The sequence below is a fragment of the Cupressus sempervirens genome, chromosome 1, assembly GCF_028749045.1.
Source record: "Cupressus sempervirens isolate cs-2001-9-10 chromosome 1, ASM2874904v1, whole genome shotgun sequence".
Taxonomy (NCBI): domain Eukaryota; kingdom Viridiplantae; phylum Streptophyta; class Pinopsida; order Cupressales; family Cupressaceae; genus Cupressus; species Cupressus sempervirens.
In genome coordinates, this window is record NC_143118.1 from 79927009 (window position 1) to 79945022 (window position 18014).

Genomic DNA, 18014 nt, shown 5'->3' on the forward strand with positions numbered 1-18014 from the left:
TAGAACACATAGAAATAAACACAAGGCACCAAGATTTAACGTGGTTCACCCAATCCCTGGGCTACATCCACCAAACAGCAAGTCCGATCTTATTACAATCCAGTGATTACAACCTAATTACAATCCGTAATCCCTTACAGCTCAATATCGTCGCAAGAACCAATTTCGTATCACCACACATGAAAAATACCCAACCCTAAGCCCTTTTTATACAAGTATTAAACCGCTTTAGGGTTATAACATGTCGGCCATATGTCAGCCATAATATGTCGGCTACCATGTCGGCTACTTCCAAGAAAAAATTTCAACTATTTATGAAGTATGTACAGTACTTTCCTGATCAGTCACCACAATCTAACACTGAATTGCTATTTATAGATCTCAATTTTGGCTTGTATACTTGATCCTTCTTGATCGAATATATCTTTTCAACTCCATAAGGATATTCTACTTATCCTTCTAATTTGTTTCCTCTTTTCATAATTAAATCTCCAATGTATTCTCACACACTTCCATACATTCAAATCCTCAACTTGACCTTTTACTTTTATCTTTCATATTGTCAAGTTAGCTATAATATAACTTAGAATAATTAAAATTCATCTTCTCAATCTGCTAGAACCATTAAATAAATCAATTAAACTCAATTATGCCGAAATACGAAAAATCTTTTGTTAGCTAACCTAGCTCAGTAGACACTAACTCAAAAACAATTTCCCTATGTTAACCAAGTGAAGCTTGATCAACACTACATATTCACAAAGTTCCTTTGGTAACTAAGTTCTAGCTCAATTAACACTAGTTCCATACAACTTTTGCTTCATTAACTGAGTGAGCTTGGTTAACACTCATCTTCTACATGCTTTCCTTTGTCTCCCAAGTGAACTCAGTAGACATTGTCTTCTAAACTTGGCAAACTTTGGAATTCTTGGTAGACATAGAAAACTATCTTCACTACCCATGTAAGCTCGGCATACACTAACTAATATTGATATGATATTTATGTAACATCAAAGACAATACATAATTAATCAATTGTTTCAACACTAACAGACTTGTGTAAAATATCTTAATAGAGTGCTTACTTTATTGTGAGTTTAAGTCCTCTAACAAGACATACTTTTAGCAGGGTGTTGAAATCTTTTAGCAAGGTAAGATTTAACACTCTTTGTAAGCCTTTAATAAGGTGGACCTTTCACAAGGTAGATCATTTTTTATGATAAAATAATTGTAAGCTTCAATGGATGCACTTTACAACTTCAGTAGTGAAGATTTATGGGTGTCATCCCCACCCCAATTTTACCTTCTCTTTGGAGGGTTTTTGGGTAACAAAATTATTTTGTTATGTGTTATTTTTTTCATACTATGGATGAACATGTGTTTTTATCTATTTTAGTTTACATGCCAAATGGTGAAATGGATATGTGGTGAATTTTTTATGGTGAAATTTTTAAAATACTAATTCACACCCCCCCTCCCCCCCCCCCTTTAGAGTTTACTTTCTCATTGTTATTTCCAATAGGTATTCCATGAGTAACATTTATCCTTGTCAATGATCTTGGATCTCTTTTTTATCTCCCTTGGGTTTCATCATCTTTGTGTTCTTATACTCATCCATTTTTTAATTTTTATATCATGGTATAAGATCCAAGAATTGAACTATGAAGTCTTGATGAATCCTATATAGGAAAGGTCATCATAGATGAGCCCTTAAGACTTAAAGTCTAGCCCTAAGGACTATTTCTATTATTATTTTTTTATAATGGTGTAAGTTAATAGGAAATATTTTATTATGATAATGTAATTAATGCTTATGATATTTTTTGCATGCATCTATTTGTACATATAGGTGTAAAGATTATATAGAAAGGATCATGGAAAGTACCAAAAAATTAAAGGAGGATTCAATCAAGTATTAAAATAATTGTAAGACTTATCTAATTTTATTTTGACAATCTTTAATGAAACAACTAGTTTGGTGTTCAAAATGAACATAAAATATTTTTATTGATAATTTTATTATCATGATGTCGTATTACTACAATACCATGTGTTAAAAAAAATGGATGAAATTATGGAATATTTGACCTTATGCCAAGGGTTCTTTTGTAAGGTATTGACATGGGGATGGATGGAAACTTAGTTACAAGGGTACACCCAACCATCCAAACACCTTGTTGACTAAACACAATGGAAGAAACAACACATAGGACAACACCAAGGAGAGAATAAATCTCAAAATCTTCATAGATTCATTAGAATATCCATAAATAGGATTGGTTATGAGGTCTTTCGAGTTGTGTTCAACAAGTTTAGAAATTACAAACTCAAAACTCAATCCTTAGATCCTTTCTTCTTATTTTTGACTTCTTTATCACTTCTTAACTTCTGACTAACTACCAAACCTAAACCTAGATACCTTTATTTATACTTAGCAAAATGGCTTACATAAGATTATAAATCTTTACATAAGAGAAGATCAACCTCATAATGGTTTTCACACATCCCAATGCATGATCCTTAAATTAAATTCATTACTCAAATTGAATAGAAAATTTGGCTCTCACTAAGAACCAATCACAAAAAAACTTAGTGAAAGAAAGAACTGGGCATCAACAAACCAATGAGCTCCTCGACACTTGAAGGAACTCGACAACCGCAGGACTCGAGCAATACTCTACAAACTTGGTCAAAACATAAACTTGGCCTACACTATAGGGACTTGGCCAAAATAGGAACTTGGTCAACACTATGGGAACTTGGCCAAAATAGGAACTCAGCAATAACTAACAAAATACACAAAGATGAACAGGATAGAAAGGAAACCCGGGGTTCTCTTGCATCAAATAACCAAGGTTCAAATAAATGATTCTCCTAAATCATGAAAGTGTGACAACATGAGCTAAATCTAACTTAGATTGAGAAATCCATGTAGCATCCTCCACTAGTCTATTCTTCAACTTCACCAAATACTCAAAGTAACTCTTTCCTCTTATTCTCTTGCTAAATCTATGATCCAATATTTGTTCAACCTCTTTAGTATACTTCTTAGAATAATCATCTAGTACAAAAAATTCATTATCTGACTCATGATACTAAAAAAAATTAGCAACATCGAATATAGGAGATATATCCATGTCATCAAGTAGCTCAACTTCATAAGCATTAGCACTGTCAAACTTCTTCAAAATTCTACAAGGTCCAAAATTATTCATCTTCAACTTACTACATGTACTAATGGGAAATCTACTCTTCTTCAAATGAACCATCACCTCATCACCAATTTCAAAAATATGATGCCTTTTAGACTTGTCTACATTCTCCTTATACTTAAGATTACTTTGTTGCAATCTCAGTTTCACTTCTTCGTCCAAAGATTTCATAAAATTAGAAATCACTTCTCTTTCAACGCTTCTCTTCTCTTCACTAGCAATATCCCTCAAATTTTATATACCTCTAGGTTGCATTCTAGTAATAATCTAAAAAGGTTTTTTCCCAATAGTCCTATTCACAACATTATTATATGCAAACTCATCTTGTGCCAATACCATATCCCAATTACTCATCTTGTCTCTAACTAAACATCTCAACAAATCACCCAAGCTTTTATTCACAACCTATGTCTATCCATATGTCGATGGATAGAATGTAGAAAAAAGCTTCAGGTTAGTACCCATCTTCTTCCATAAAGTCCTCTAGAAATAACCAACAAACTTACTATTTTGGTTAGAGATAATTCTCCTCAACAACTCATGAAATCTAACAATCTCTTTGAAGAAAATCTCTACAACATGCAATGCATCAGATGTCTTCTTACATGGTATGAAATATTTCATTTTAGAAAATCTATCAACAACATCAAATATAGAATCATACCCTCTTGATGTCCTAGGTAATCCAAGAAAAAAATCCATACTGATGTTACTCCAAGGTTTCTTAGGAATGGAATAGGTGTATACAATCTAATATTTTGACTTACTCCTTTTTCAATTTGATAAATTCCACAACTCCTTACAAAATTTTGAGCATCCTTATACATTTTTGGTCAATAATACTTGTCTTTAAGAAAACTCAATGTCTTATCAATTCCAAAAAGTCCAACCAATCCACCACAATTTGTATCCTTAATCAAATTAAATATCATAGAACTTCTTGGTATACATAACTAAATCCCTTTGAAAAAATACCTTGTAGAATAAAATACTCATCATACTTACTTAGTTGATCTAATAGATTCGATGCTCTACACTCACTATGCTTCCAAAAAATTAGGGTCAGTATCATACAGCTTCTTCATCTCATCAAAGCCAAGAACTTGAACCTATTAACATAAATGTTGATGATACTACACTCAAGAAGTATCCTAAGCATTGAAGAGTATTGATATGTTGCATTCATGACTGCATTTATCATTAATGTCAACACAGTAGTAATTCTATTAAAATTAGAAGAATAGAAGTCAATGATCTTAAGATTCACAAAAGCTGACAACATTTTAGATGATGCATAGTAGAAGACATTTTCATGTGGTCGTCCTAAAGATATGGTTCAAAGGGCTAAGTCTGACTCGATGTTGTACAAAATTTACACTTGATGTACTAGAAGCAATATAGAAACAGAGCATTGGAAAGCAAAGTTTTGATGATCTATCACTATCTTTCATCTAAGATGTAATGAAGAGATGTGCAATCACATAGTGATAGAGGATATTAGTATGTTGATTCCAACATGTGCACAAGACATGGTTTCACACATATGAAGTTTTTTATAGACTATAAGTTGTAAGTGTTGTTGTAATTATGAAATAATTAATTATCTTATTTTAATTAATTGGGAAAGCCTCAAGGCCAACTAGAGGAATTATTATGAAGATAAGGTATAAATAAAAGTTTTTTTCCTTATTTGTAATGTATCTTGAAGAAGATCAAGTGGAATCTCAAGTATTAGTGCACAGTGCAAGAAGGAGTAGAATGCTTACTGAATGCATGTAAGTGATCCAAGGAATCATTGGATGTGTAGTATGAGATCTAGTTACAAGATCTGAAGGAGCAAAAATTTGGTTGACAAGACAAAGACAGAGGAAGTACATTTCAATTCTATTATTCTAAAAGGAATAATATAGAGATCATTTGGATAGTGGGTTCTTTGATCTTAACCTTGAAGCTATTTGGGCAATGGGTCCAACTGTCTTCCACAACTCCTAATATGGTTGGAATCTCCTAATAGGGATTCAAAGTATCCTAACAGGGACTCGTATGTACTAAATTTTGTAACAAACTCCTAATAGGGTATATCCTCTAACAAGGAACATTTAATTAGTACATCATCTTGTGGGTACCATCCCCAGTGGGGTATTCCCTCTAATCAAGGATTTCCCTAGTTAACATATTTGGTGTTATTTGTGTATGAGTATGTTGTTGTGGTTTTAGTTTATATTAATCACATGACTAATTTTGTTTAAGGTTAATGTAGATGATGATAGTTGGATAACTGATTCAACCTCCCCCATTATATTAGTGGACTATATATTCTAATAATTAGTATCAGAGCATCAGGTCCTTGAAGATAAGGCTTAATAGCTTTGGGAGATCAATGGTGAATATATTCAAGAATGATAGTCTGAGATTTGATGGTGCAACTATGATAGTTGGAAGGAAAGAATAGAGACTCATCTTGTATGTACGGGTCTAGGATATTAGCTTTTGACAAAAGATAAGAAGGAAATTTTTGAAGAATCAAAGTTAGAGGAATGAAGTGAGGGAGAAAGAGATCTATTCATGTGTAACATGAGAGCTAGAGAAACCCTACTTTTAGCTCTTCTAAAGAATGAATATAATCAAATAAAGACATTTCAAACTTCTCATGAAATTTGGAAAGCATTAGAAGTTACTTTTGAAGGTGATGCTCATGCAAGAAGAATGAGATTACAAAATTGGATTTGTGCATTTCATGATTCTAAGATGATGGAAGATGAATCTATAAGAAGTTATGTAGGAAGAATTTTAGAAACTTTTGTAGGAATCTAATCACTTGGTGGAACTAAAGAAGATGGCAAGGTTATATGGAAGATCTTAAAAAGTTTAACACCACCATTCAAGAAAATTGCTCAGATGATTCAACTAGTTATGTCCTACATGAAATATTTCACAAAGGAAACATTTCTTGGAAGATTAGAATCTTTAGAAGTAGAAATGAGACATTTTGGAGAATTAGCAAGAGTTGAGACAAATTTCAGTGCTATAAACATTCGACCTAATATATCAAGAAGTGCTAGTGCAATAGGAAACTTTTCCAGTAGTAGCACATTTGAAGAAGATAAGAATATTGAAGAAGGAATAGCCCTTCTAGTAAGAAGAGAGAAAGATGGTGAGAAAATATTTAAATTTTGGACTTGTGATGAATATGTTCACTATGCATCTAAATGCCCTAAAAGAGAGAAAATTTAGAGGAAAATTTAATCCTGTAGGAGATAAAGATAGAAATTGTTTATATGCCAATGAGGATGAAGAATCTAATGAAAAAGATCAAAGAAAGTGATGATGAATTAGGATTTGTGGCTATCAAGGAAAATGATTTTGATAGAGAAATTAGAGAAGAGAGAGGTCTAATTACCCAAGTTGAGAAGAAACCAATTTGGATAATTGATAGTGGGTTTTCACATCACATGACTGGTGATATGAACAAATTTGTTAAGTTCAAAAATCATGATGGAGGTATCATTAGAGTTGGTAACAATGCAGCCTATCATATCACAGGGATTGGATCTATTACTCTTGATGGTAAAACCAATATTGATGATGTTTACTTTGTTGATGGTTTGAAACATAATTTACGAAGTCTTTGATAGTTGGTGGACAAGGGATATTAGTTGTAGTTCACAGAAAAGAGTTGCATTATCGAAGACAAAGATGGTAAGATGATTGGTACTGGAACCAAATCCAAAGTTAATGTATTTCAATTGAATCCCACTGAAATAAAATGTTTGGTTGCAAAGGTTGATAACTATTGGTTATGGCATAGAAGGTTCTATCATATAAACTTTGACAACATTGTGAAAGCTAGCAGTACATTTGCAGTAAGCGATATGCCTAAGATTATTAAGCCTACTAATGTTATCTGCAAGGAATGTATTTTGGCTAAGAAAAGGAAAGTGTCTTTTCCTAGAAAGAAGTTCTCTACAATAGAGAAATCAAAGATTGTTCTCATAGATCTAACTGGTCCTGCAAGAACTAGAAGATTCTATGGTGAAAGGTACTTTATGATTTTTATTGATGATTTCACTAGGATGATGTGTGTAGCATTTCTTAAAGAGAAGTCTAAAGCTTTTGAGAAATTCAAGATATTTAATAATAGAGTTAAAAATCAATATGATGTCAAGATTAAATGTTTAAGATTATATAGAGAAGGAGAGTTCACCTCTAGAGAGTTTAATGTGTTCTGTGAAGAGAATGGAATCAAAAGATAGTTATCTTCACCTAGAACACCTGAACAGAATGGGATTGTTGAAAGAAGGAACAAATAAATAGTAAAAGTAGCAAGAGTGGTGTTATTTGAGAATCACGTCTCAAAGACATTCTGGAGAGAAGTAGTTAACACTATAGTATATACTATAAATAGAGTATAGATTAGAAAAGGTATGGACAATACACCCTATGAGTTATGGTTTGGTCATTCACCATCATTCAAATATTTTATTATATATGGAAGTAAGTGTTACATAAAGAAAGATGATAATATTGGTAAGTTTGATTCTAGAAGTAATGAAGGTATACTTCTTGGTTATTCATTGAAAAGTAAAGCATATAGATGTTTTAATTATAGAACTAAGATAGTAGTTAAGTGGGAAAATATAAGGATGGATGAAATGTTTAGTACTAAAGAAAAGATGGTAGATTGTAATTCTGATGAAGAAGAGAATAATTCTAGATTTTTTAAATAGAATGTTGAAGTTATTTTTTAGAATAACAATGATTTTAGAATTATGTATCTATTGAGCTTAGAGAAGAACAAAGATCTTAACCTAGAGAAGAGATCAGAGTTGAGATGTCAACTCCTACTTCTAGCAAAAACATGGCAAAGAATCACCCTCCAGAATAGATAATTAGGAGCTAAGACAAAGGTGTGATGACAAGAAATAGAGTGAATGAGGAATTATGTCTAATTTCTTAAGTGGAACCTAAGAGTATAGATGAAGCATGTAAAGATGATCACTGGATTCAAGCTATGAAAAAAGAACTAGATCAGATTGTGAGGAATGGGACATGGGAATTAGTTCCCAGACCTAAAGACAAGAATGTGATAGGAACCAAATGGGTATTGACAAATAAGATGAATGAGCAAGGAAAAGTTGTGAGAAATAAGGCCACAATTGTTTACAAAGATTACTCATAGCAAGAAGCCATAGGTTATGAAGAAACCTATTCACCCATGGCAAGAATGGAAGTAGTAAGGATGTTCTTGACTTATATAGCAAGCATGAAGAAGGTTTATCAGATGGATGTCAAGTCAGCTTTTCTTAATGGAGAACTTGAAGAAGAAGTCTACATTGAGCAACCTGATGGATTCCCTCTGATAGAAGATAAATATTTTGTATGGAGACTGAAGAAAGCATTGTATGGTCTGAAGCAAGCACCTAGAACTTGGTATGCAATGTTGGATAGGTTTTTATCAAAGCTTGGATTTATCAAAGGTAAAGTAGATGGTAATTTGTATTTGAGGAAAACTAATGATGGTTAATTTATCATTGTAATATTTGTAGATGATATAATATTTGGAGGAAATGATGAAGAAAGTGATAAGTTTTTTGAAGAGATGAAAAATGAATTTGAAATGAGCATGATAGGAGAAATGAAGTTTTTCCTAGGATTGCAAATTACACAAGACAAAGATGGGATATTTATTTCAAAAACTAAGTATTTGAAAGATTTTTTGAAAAGATTTGGTTTGGAAAATTTTAAACCTATTGGTACACTGATGATAACTAGTCACAAGTTATCCAATAAAGATGAGACACCTATAATTCAGTAGAAAAAGTATAGATCTATGATTGGAGGGTCGTAATATCTAACTCGCATTAGACCAGATATAGAAAATGTAGTTGAGATTGTAGAAAGATTTCAAGCTAATCCAAAAAGTATCATTATGTAGCAATAAAAAGGATATTTAGATATTTGAAGGGTACATCTAATTATGGAATTTGGTATGATAGATCAAATGATTTCACCTTGTGCACATATACTAATGTAGATTAGGCAGGTAGCATGGATGACAAAAAGAGCACCAATGGTGTAGGAGCATTCTTTCTTGGAGGAAGATTGATTTCTTGGTTGAGCAAGAAATGGGACTATATATCTCAGAGTACAGCTGAAGTAGAGTATGTTGCAACAACAAATAACTATAATCAAGTTATGTGGATGAAACAAATGTTGATGGATATTAGAATTGAGTTTACAAAACTTGTTATCATTTACTATGATAACACAAGTACAGTAAGTATGTCTAAGAATCCAATATTACATTTTAAGACAAAGCACATATCCATAAAGTAATATGTTTTGAGAGAGAAGGTAGAAGAGAAAGAAATAAGGTTGGAGTATGTAAGCACTAAAGATAAGATTGCAGATATCTTTATGAAGCCTTTACCTAAAGATACTTTTGAGTACCTAAGAGGTATACTAGGGGTTATGCCCCTACCTACTTCAGAGTAGATGATGCAAAAAGTGCACCAGTCCAATGGTACAAAGCACTATGGTCAAATTGGACTAAATTTTGATGCTTCCTAGATGGGGGAGTATTTGGTATGTACTAAGTCATGAAGGACTCTTGGTAATTAGTATTGAATAGTTTCTTTGGACACTCGAGCTAGTTGATGATTTGAGCAACAAATTAGCAATTAATATGTAACAAGTGGTATTGTGATTGACACTTTTGATATTGATGTCAATGGGGAAGAGAATGTACATGAAAAAAATATTGAGAGAATGTACATAAGAAAAGGGAAGAGAAGCACCTATTGAGATGGCAATGGAGGAGAGTTATCTCTTTAGGGAGATTTAGAAAGATTCATGTATGTGTGAAAAAGGATATGTAAGTGCACACAAAAAAGTGTAAGTGCACAAATGTAGCTTGAAAGTATTGGAAGATTTTTACTATGAAAAAATATTGCCGATCCTAAAAGAAGAAGAAGAACAAAGCAATGTCTAGAGGATTTCAAATTTGATTGATGAAGAGTATTTGAGAAGATGTCAACAGTAGAGTACTATTTGGTATTCTTGGAACTTAGATATTTTTCATCAATGTTTCCATCAATGCCAAAGGGGGAGATTGTTAGCATGAATGTTGATGATACTACACTAGGGGAGTATCCTGAGCATTGAAGAGTATTGATATGCTGCATTCATGACTGCATTTTTCATTGATGTCAACATAGCAGTAATTCTGTTAAGATTGGAAGAATAGAGGTTTGTAATCTTAAGATGTATAGAAGCTGAGGATGTTTTAGATGATGCATAGTAGAGGACATGTTCTTGAGGTTTTCCTGAAGATTTGGTTCAAAGGACTAAGCCTTTCTTGATATTGTACAAAATTTACACTTGATTTACTAGAAGTAGTGTAGAAATAAAGCATTGTAAAATAGAGTTATGATGATCTATCACTATCTTTCATGTGAGATGTAATGAAAAGATGCACAAACACATAGTGATAGATGATATTCATATGGTGATTCCAATATGTGCACAACATGTGGTTTCATATGTATGAAATTTTGTACAGACTATGAGCTGATAGTGTTGTTGTAATTATGAATTAATTATTTATCTTACTTTAATTAATTGGGAAAGCCTCAAGGCCGACTCAAGGAATTTATATGAAGATAAGGTATAAATGAAAGTTATTTTCCTTATTTTTAATGTGAACTATTAGTGTGCAACATAAGAAAGAGTAGAATGCTTTTTCAATGTGTGTAAGAAATCCAAGGGATCATTGGATGTGTAGTATGAGATCTGGTTACAAGATCTAAAGGAAAAGAGTTATGGTTGATAGGATAGAGATAGAGGAAGGAAGTACATTTTAGTTCTACTATTTTGAAAGGAATAATAGAGAGATCATTTCGACAATGTGTTCTTTGATCTTAACCTTGAAGTTGTTTGGGTAGTGGGTCCAGCTATCTTCCACAACTCCTAATAGGGTTGGAACAACTCATAATAGCGATTCAAAGTCTCCTAACAAGGACTCATATGTACTAAATTTTGTAATAGATTCTTAATAGGGTCTATCCTCTAGCAACTAACATTTATATTATTACATCATCTTGTGGGTACCATCCCCACTAGGGTTTTCCCTCTGATCAAGGGTTTCCCTTGTTTTAACATATCTAGTGTTAATTGTGTATGAGTATCTTGTTGTGGTTTTAGTTTATATTACTAACATGGTTAAGTTTATTTAAGGTTAATATAGATTCTAATAGTTGGATAATAGACTCACCGCCCCAGTCATATCAATGGATTATATATTCTAATAGAACTTTCATCTTAGTCAACAAAGAATGTCTTCTTCTCATTACATTTGCAATATAGTTAGTAACTCCATTCTTATACTTTATTACAAATGTGAAAATTTGTAAGTATTCAACCCACTTCATATGTCTCTAATTCAATTTATGTTGACTTCCCAAAAATTGTAAAGCCTTATGATCAGTATACAACATAAACTCCTTAGGAATCAAATAATGTCTCCACTTCTTCAAGGATTAAACAATATCATAGAGCTCTTATTTGTAGCATCATTCATTTTATCACTAAAGAAAGCAACAAGATTACCTTCTTGACTTAACATAGCTCATATTGCACTACTTGTATTGAAGGGAAATGAGGGCATCCCAAAAATTACCATCTGAGATCAGTATGCACATCCTATATGCAATAGTTCCTTGTACAACTTCTAATCAGCAAATACAAGTGCATAGTACTATGCCATAAAAGTGGAAACAGACATAGTTGATTTCCCACAATTAAAACCTTAAAGGAAAGTGATTGCAATTTATTGATCTAAACAAAATTCAGCAGCATTATGACATATAGATTATTACTCTACAATCATAGAACTAGAAGAATAAGACAAAATAGAGAATATAGATATACATGGGGAAAACCTTTTCAAGTAAAAAACCCCACCCTCCAAACCATCAAGCTAATGTATTATTCAGTAACAAGTTACAATACATTTTCAGCCTTCACATGGAGATTTACATCTTGATCCAATCTAGAGAAAATTTGGCAGCATAACCCTGTGCAAATATCTTCTCATCTCTCTCTTTCACTCTCTATTGCATTACAACATGCAATACTCCTTTTATGAACATCTTAAGACCCAACAACATGCCCACAAAGGAGTTGGGTGTTTTTCATGGCTCAACCACCAAGAACCATGCACAATGCCACATGTACATGCAATACCAAGAAAAGGGCATCCATCCCTTGAATAGGCAATGACATCTTGTCATAGAATCCGCCAAAAATTGTAGTCACAAGAGAAGTGTAAGGGAATCCGTCATACCAACCTATTTTTGGCATATTCTCTTACACACACCAACCAATCATTCTTGGGCACCCAAATAGGCCTCATGTCATAAGATGCTCTTACACCTGTCATAGCTCATTCCTTAAATAGATCTTACATGTCATAGGAATCCGTCATAACCATTTCAGCCATGATCTCCTTCACACACTTCAAGATGCCGACACATGTAAGTGATCAACATGCCAACTAGACATGTACACTCACATTTACATATTATTTGCACAAATACATTTTACAAGACAAATAATAATAATAGGAATTATACAAGGTTGAGACACCTTATTCCTAACATTCTCCCACTTGTCGAACACCTTGTAAGAGCAAAAGGAACATAACAGGAACTAACTGCTATAGGCCACAAGTCCCGTAGACTCCGAACACCATCTGAACTTCTTAGTGCCCACTGGTTTCATTAATGCATCTACAACATTCTTCACAGTATCTACCTTCTCCAAATTTACCTTTCCATCTTCCACCATATCTCTCACAAAATGAAACTGCACATCAATGTGCTTCATTCTGGCATGGAAAGTTGGATTCTTTGCAAGGAAAATAGCACTTTGACTGTCACACCAAATAGTAATCTGTTCTGCATCAACACCAACATCAGAACACAATCTCTTAAGCCAAATGGCTTCCTTACAAGCATCAAAATCGATGAAACTATATCATCATAGCCATCCATGAAACAACATAAATCATAACATATGCTCTCGTGCTCCAACTAGACACCTGTCCAAATAACACAAGCATAAGATCCATGTGATAAAAAAAGGCTACACGCACTACCACCACTCCACTATGCTCATGAGCTACACAGAAGCATCAAAAATATCAACTTCTTAGCCCAAAAAAACTATGAATTCATCCTCCAAAAAATAAGATAAAACATCAGCCAGAACAACAACCAAACTGATTTGTCCAATCCAACTGATAAATCCACGAGATTGAAAATAGCATCCATAGTAAATGCTAACTCATCCAATCACCCATACCTCAAAGGTATTGAACACCAGAAAACTCATGCCAGGAACATAACCATCCCATAAACTACAACCTCAAGCTCTATGTGCAAACCAGTCGATGAAGACTAAACACATACAAGAACTCCCACTGCATGGATAATGTTGAATTTGAAAAATCAAAAGCATACTGAGTCTACTGATAAGAACACAAAGAAAGTGAAACCATGTAGTACCAAGGACCATCCACAAAGATATGCAAATCCTATAGCAAAATCACTGCAAGAAACAACTCTCTCATCCAATCTCCACAAATCTCCTATGTTCTCCACATCCAACAAAGACAAGAGATAAAGGAACCAACTTGTCATCACCCAAAAACAATGAAGTACAAGTGATAACAATTGACCACAAAAGAGTGACCACATAGCTCCAACAAATCTCAAAAAACAATGTTATGTGAACCCAAACATTCAAGAAGATAACCAAGACCAAAGAAAGAAGTTGCAAACCATAAGCATGTATCATGTCCTTCTACAAACACTTCTAAATGTCAACTTTGCCAAGTATGATCTCCTCCATAGCCCCAAAAAAAAAGCCACAACTACATCCAAAACTATTCAACCTCAACAGATCAAACATAACCTGATATCATAAATCTACATGGATGTAAGCCTCTCAAAGAAGATCAAACAAACTCCATTTCCCATTTCAGGAAATCAGCCCACTACCATCTCCTATTTTCATCATAAATGAAAGTACACCTCAAGGAGATAATCATGTTATCTATCTCTCGCAATGAATCCTCCAGAACCATCTAACTGCAGCTCAAGATCCACAATTATGAAAGAAAAGATAAAGCACCTGAAAGTAACATTGGGCAATACCTCTCAAGTGATAAACTGTCAAGCAGACCAAGAGTGGGGAATGAGAATGCTCCTCCAAGATATGCAAGTCACTCTGTGACTTATCTAAGAACAAACTCCTCATAGGTCTCTATTGAACTCACATCCAACAAAGATGTAGGCTCCTCAGACTTTTTGCTGAAATCTCATCAAGAGTATACATCTCAACAACATGTCTCTCATCTCAAGAGAACTCTAGCCTCACCTAAGTCTCCAAGTATCCACAAGCACCTGTAATCAATCACTCCATGCAAAACTCCATTGCAACATAGCACTATCATGAAGTATCAAGCAAATGATCAAAGTACTCAATACCAAGAAACTAAAACAAGATCAATGTCAAAAGCTCCAACCATGGAATTAGGAACATAATCATGACATCATGATCTAAACCATCTCCTCCAAAGAGATAACATGCTTCATGTGATCATATCAAATAACTGTATCATGTCACAACTCTAAACTAGTAATAAAGAGAGAACCATGGCATAAAAGCCACCATGATAACATATCAAATAAAAGCATAAACAGCATCTATACCAAGGACCCCTTGAATCCTAAAGATGTCAACATCTCCAATCGCATGAAGATACCATCTCCAACTAGTGAACCAACAAATATGAAAGACCCTTCTACAGCAACAGGATCTAAGGCATCCTCCAACATCTGCAACACTAAAGAAGATCATCCATCACCATATGATGGAAAAATACAGCCATTGCTAAAGCTCCCATTGATGCATGATACCAAGCTCTCCAAGCATATGACACAGCATCCTCCAAATTTGAAAATCATCTAGGTTCACACATCACACTGGGTGAAACCAAGATCTTCACACTAAGGAAAATCACCATACTTTAGGACTCCATAACTGACTATCCAAGTACTCAAATATCATCCATCCTCTCATCTCAAAGCAACCACACAAATGCACAAGTGCCCACAAACAAGGCCAGCTAACAAGTCTACACCAACACAAAATCAAATTTGGTGGATATAGACAGTCCACATCCAAGTTATCCCACTGCAATTAAATGGGTGGCCTACCCACCTAACTGCATAACTTGTAGATCCAATCATTGCAACATGTAAACCCACTATCACATTAGTGACATATACAAATGAGATCAAAGAGAATAATCATGTAGACAACATGACTCAAACACCAGATCAAGCACAAATCTGATTTGCCAATTATGTCCACATCAAACACCATAGTCCAGGAATCCAACAAAGCATCACCACATAAATGTTGAGTGACTGATCACATACCAACATCTCTATGTAGAGAAATGAAAACACCTCCTCTCACCATGCACAAAGAATGCATGCATGTAGAACTACAACCATCTCATCTGGTACCACTCTAAAGGAACAAGAGTCCAAAAAATAGCTCTTCAATAGATCTACAAAAAACCACAAGCTTTTTATTTCAACATGCAAAACTTGCAAAAAAATTGTGTTTAAGAACACCCGTGCACATCCACACCCACTTCTCATCTAGAAGACTCAAAGTTTGAAAAAAATACCAAACAACTGAACCCAGAATAATGGATTATCATAGATGAACATCACCATAGATTTTTTAGGAAAATCTATAAACCCCTTGAATCCAACGAACAAGAATCCAAGCCATGCATGTATAAACATCCAAGAGGAAAAAATAGTACTGGAACTTCAGGCCCACTTGTAGACCAATCCCACAACCACTACTAGTTCATGCATCTAAGAGAGAGAGACTATCCAGAAGCTTCCAGATCATCCAATGATCAACTCCATAGTCTCAATGCATTCCAGGTAACAAAAGAGACACTTTCAAATACCCATGCATCAAGAGTTATTCTTCTGTCAACCAAGAGCTCCAGATCAATGTCATTTCAACATGACCAACTCTATTTTCTCTGTCTTCACCATCCTTCAAGAAATGTCTGCTGTCTCCTAAAAGAATAAATCAACTGCAAGACTTCCACTAATCAAAGGATTAATTATCAATTAATTTCTTCAAAAAAAACTTCTTCAAGCTTTGCAAGCTAAGAAATCTTAATAGAAGAAATACCCAGAACCAAAAAACTCTGTGAATCCTCCCATGCAAACAACATGCAATTCACAAAAATGGGCTCTGATACCAAATGAAGGGAAATGAGAGCACCCCAGAAATTCATCTTAGATTAGTATGCACATCCTCTATGCAATAGTTCCTTGTACAACTTCTAATCAGCAAATACAAGTGCATACTACTATGCCATAAAAGTGGAAACAGACATAGTTGATTTCCCACAATTAAAACCTTAAAGGAAAGTGATTGCAATTTACTGATCTAAACAAAATTCAGCAGCATTATGACATATAGATTATTACTCTACAATCATAGAACTAGAAGAATAAGACAAAATAGAGAGCACAGATATACGTGGGGAAAACCTTTTCAGGTAAAAAACCCCACCCTCCAAACCATCAAGCTAATGTATTATTCAGTAACAAGTTACAATACATTTTTAGCCTTCACATGGAGATTTACATCTTGCTCCATTCTAGAGAAAATTCAACAGCATAACCCTGTGCAAATATCTTCTCATCTCTCTCTTTCACTCTCTATTGCATTACAACATGCAATACTCCTTTTATGAACATCTTAAGACCCAACAACATGCCCACAAAGGAGTTGGGTGTTTTTCATGGCTCAACCACCAAGAACCATGCACAATGCCACATGTACATGCAATACCAAGAAAAGGGCATCCATCCCTTGAATAGGCAATGATAGCTTGTCATAGAATCTGCCAAAAATAGCGGTCACAAGAGAAGTGTAAGGGAATCTATCATACCAACCTATTTTTGGCATATTCTCTTACACACACCAACCACTCATTCTTGGGCACCCAAATAGGCCTCATGTCATAAGATTCTCTTACACCTGTCATAGCTCATTCCTTAAATAGCTCATACACATCATAGGAATCCGTCATAACCATTTCAGCCATGATCTCCTTCACACACTTCAAGATGCTGACACATGTAAGTGATCAACATGCCAACTAGACATGTACACTCACATTTACATATTATTTTCACAAATAAATTTTACAAAACAAATAATAATAATAGGAATTATACAAGGTTGAGACACCTTATTCCTAACATGTATCACATTCAACTTGAAATACCTTATTGAAATAAGGCAAAGCCAATATAGGTAACTCATCAACCTTTTGTTTCAAAGTCTCAAAACACTTATCAGCGCCATATTTCTACTTGAAATACTTTTTATCTCCTCTCATAGTCTCAAACATAGCATTACAAATAGAACTAAGACTCCTTATAAACTTTATGTAGAAACTATCCAAACCATGAAATGATCTTATCTTACCCACATTCTCAGGTGTAGATCATTCAAAGATTACTTTAACCATCTCAAGGTCCATTTTCAAACCACCAACTAAAATCACAAATCCAAAATACACAATCTCTTCTTGAATGAGTGAACACTTCTTCAAATCAATTAGAAACTTCTCCTCTTTTAGCCTCTGCAACACTTCCTTAATATGCTCAAGATGTTCTTCCTTGGTCT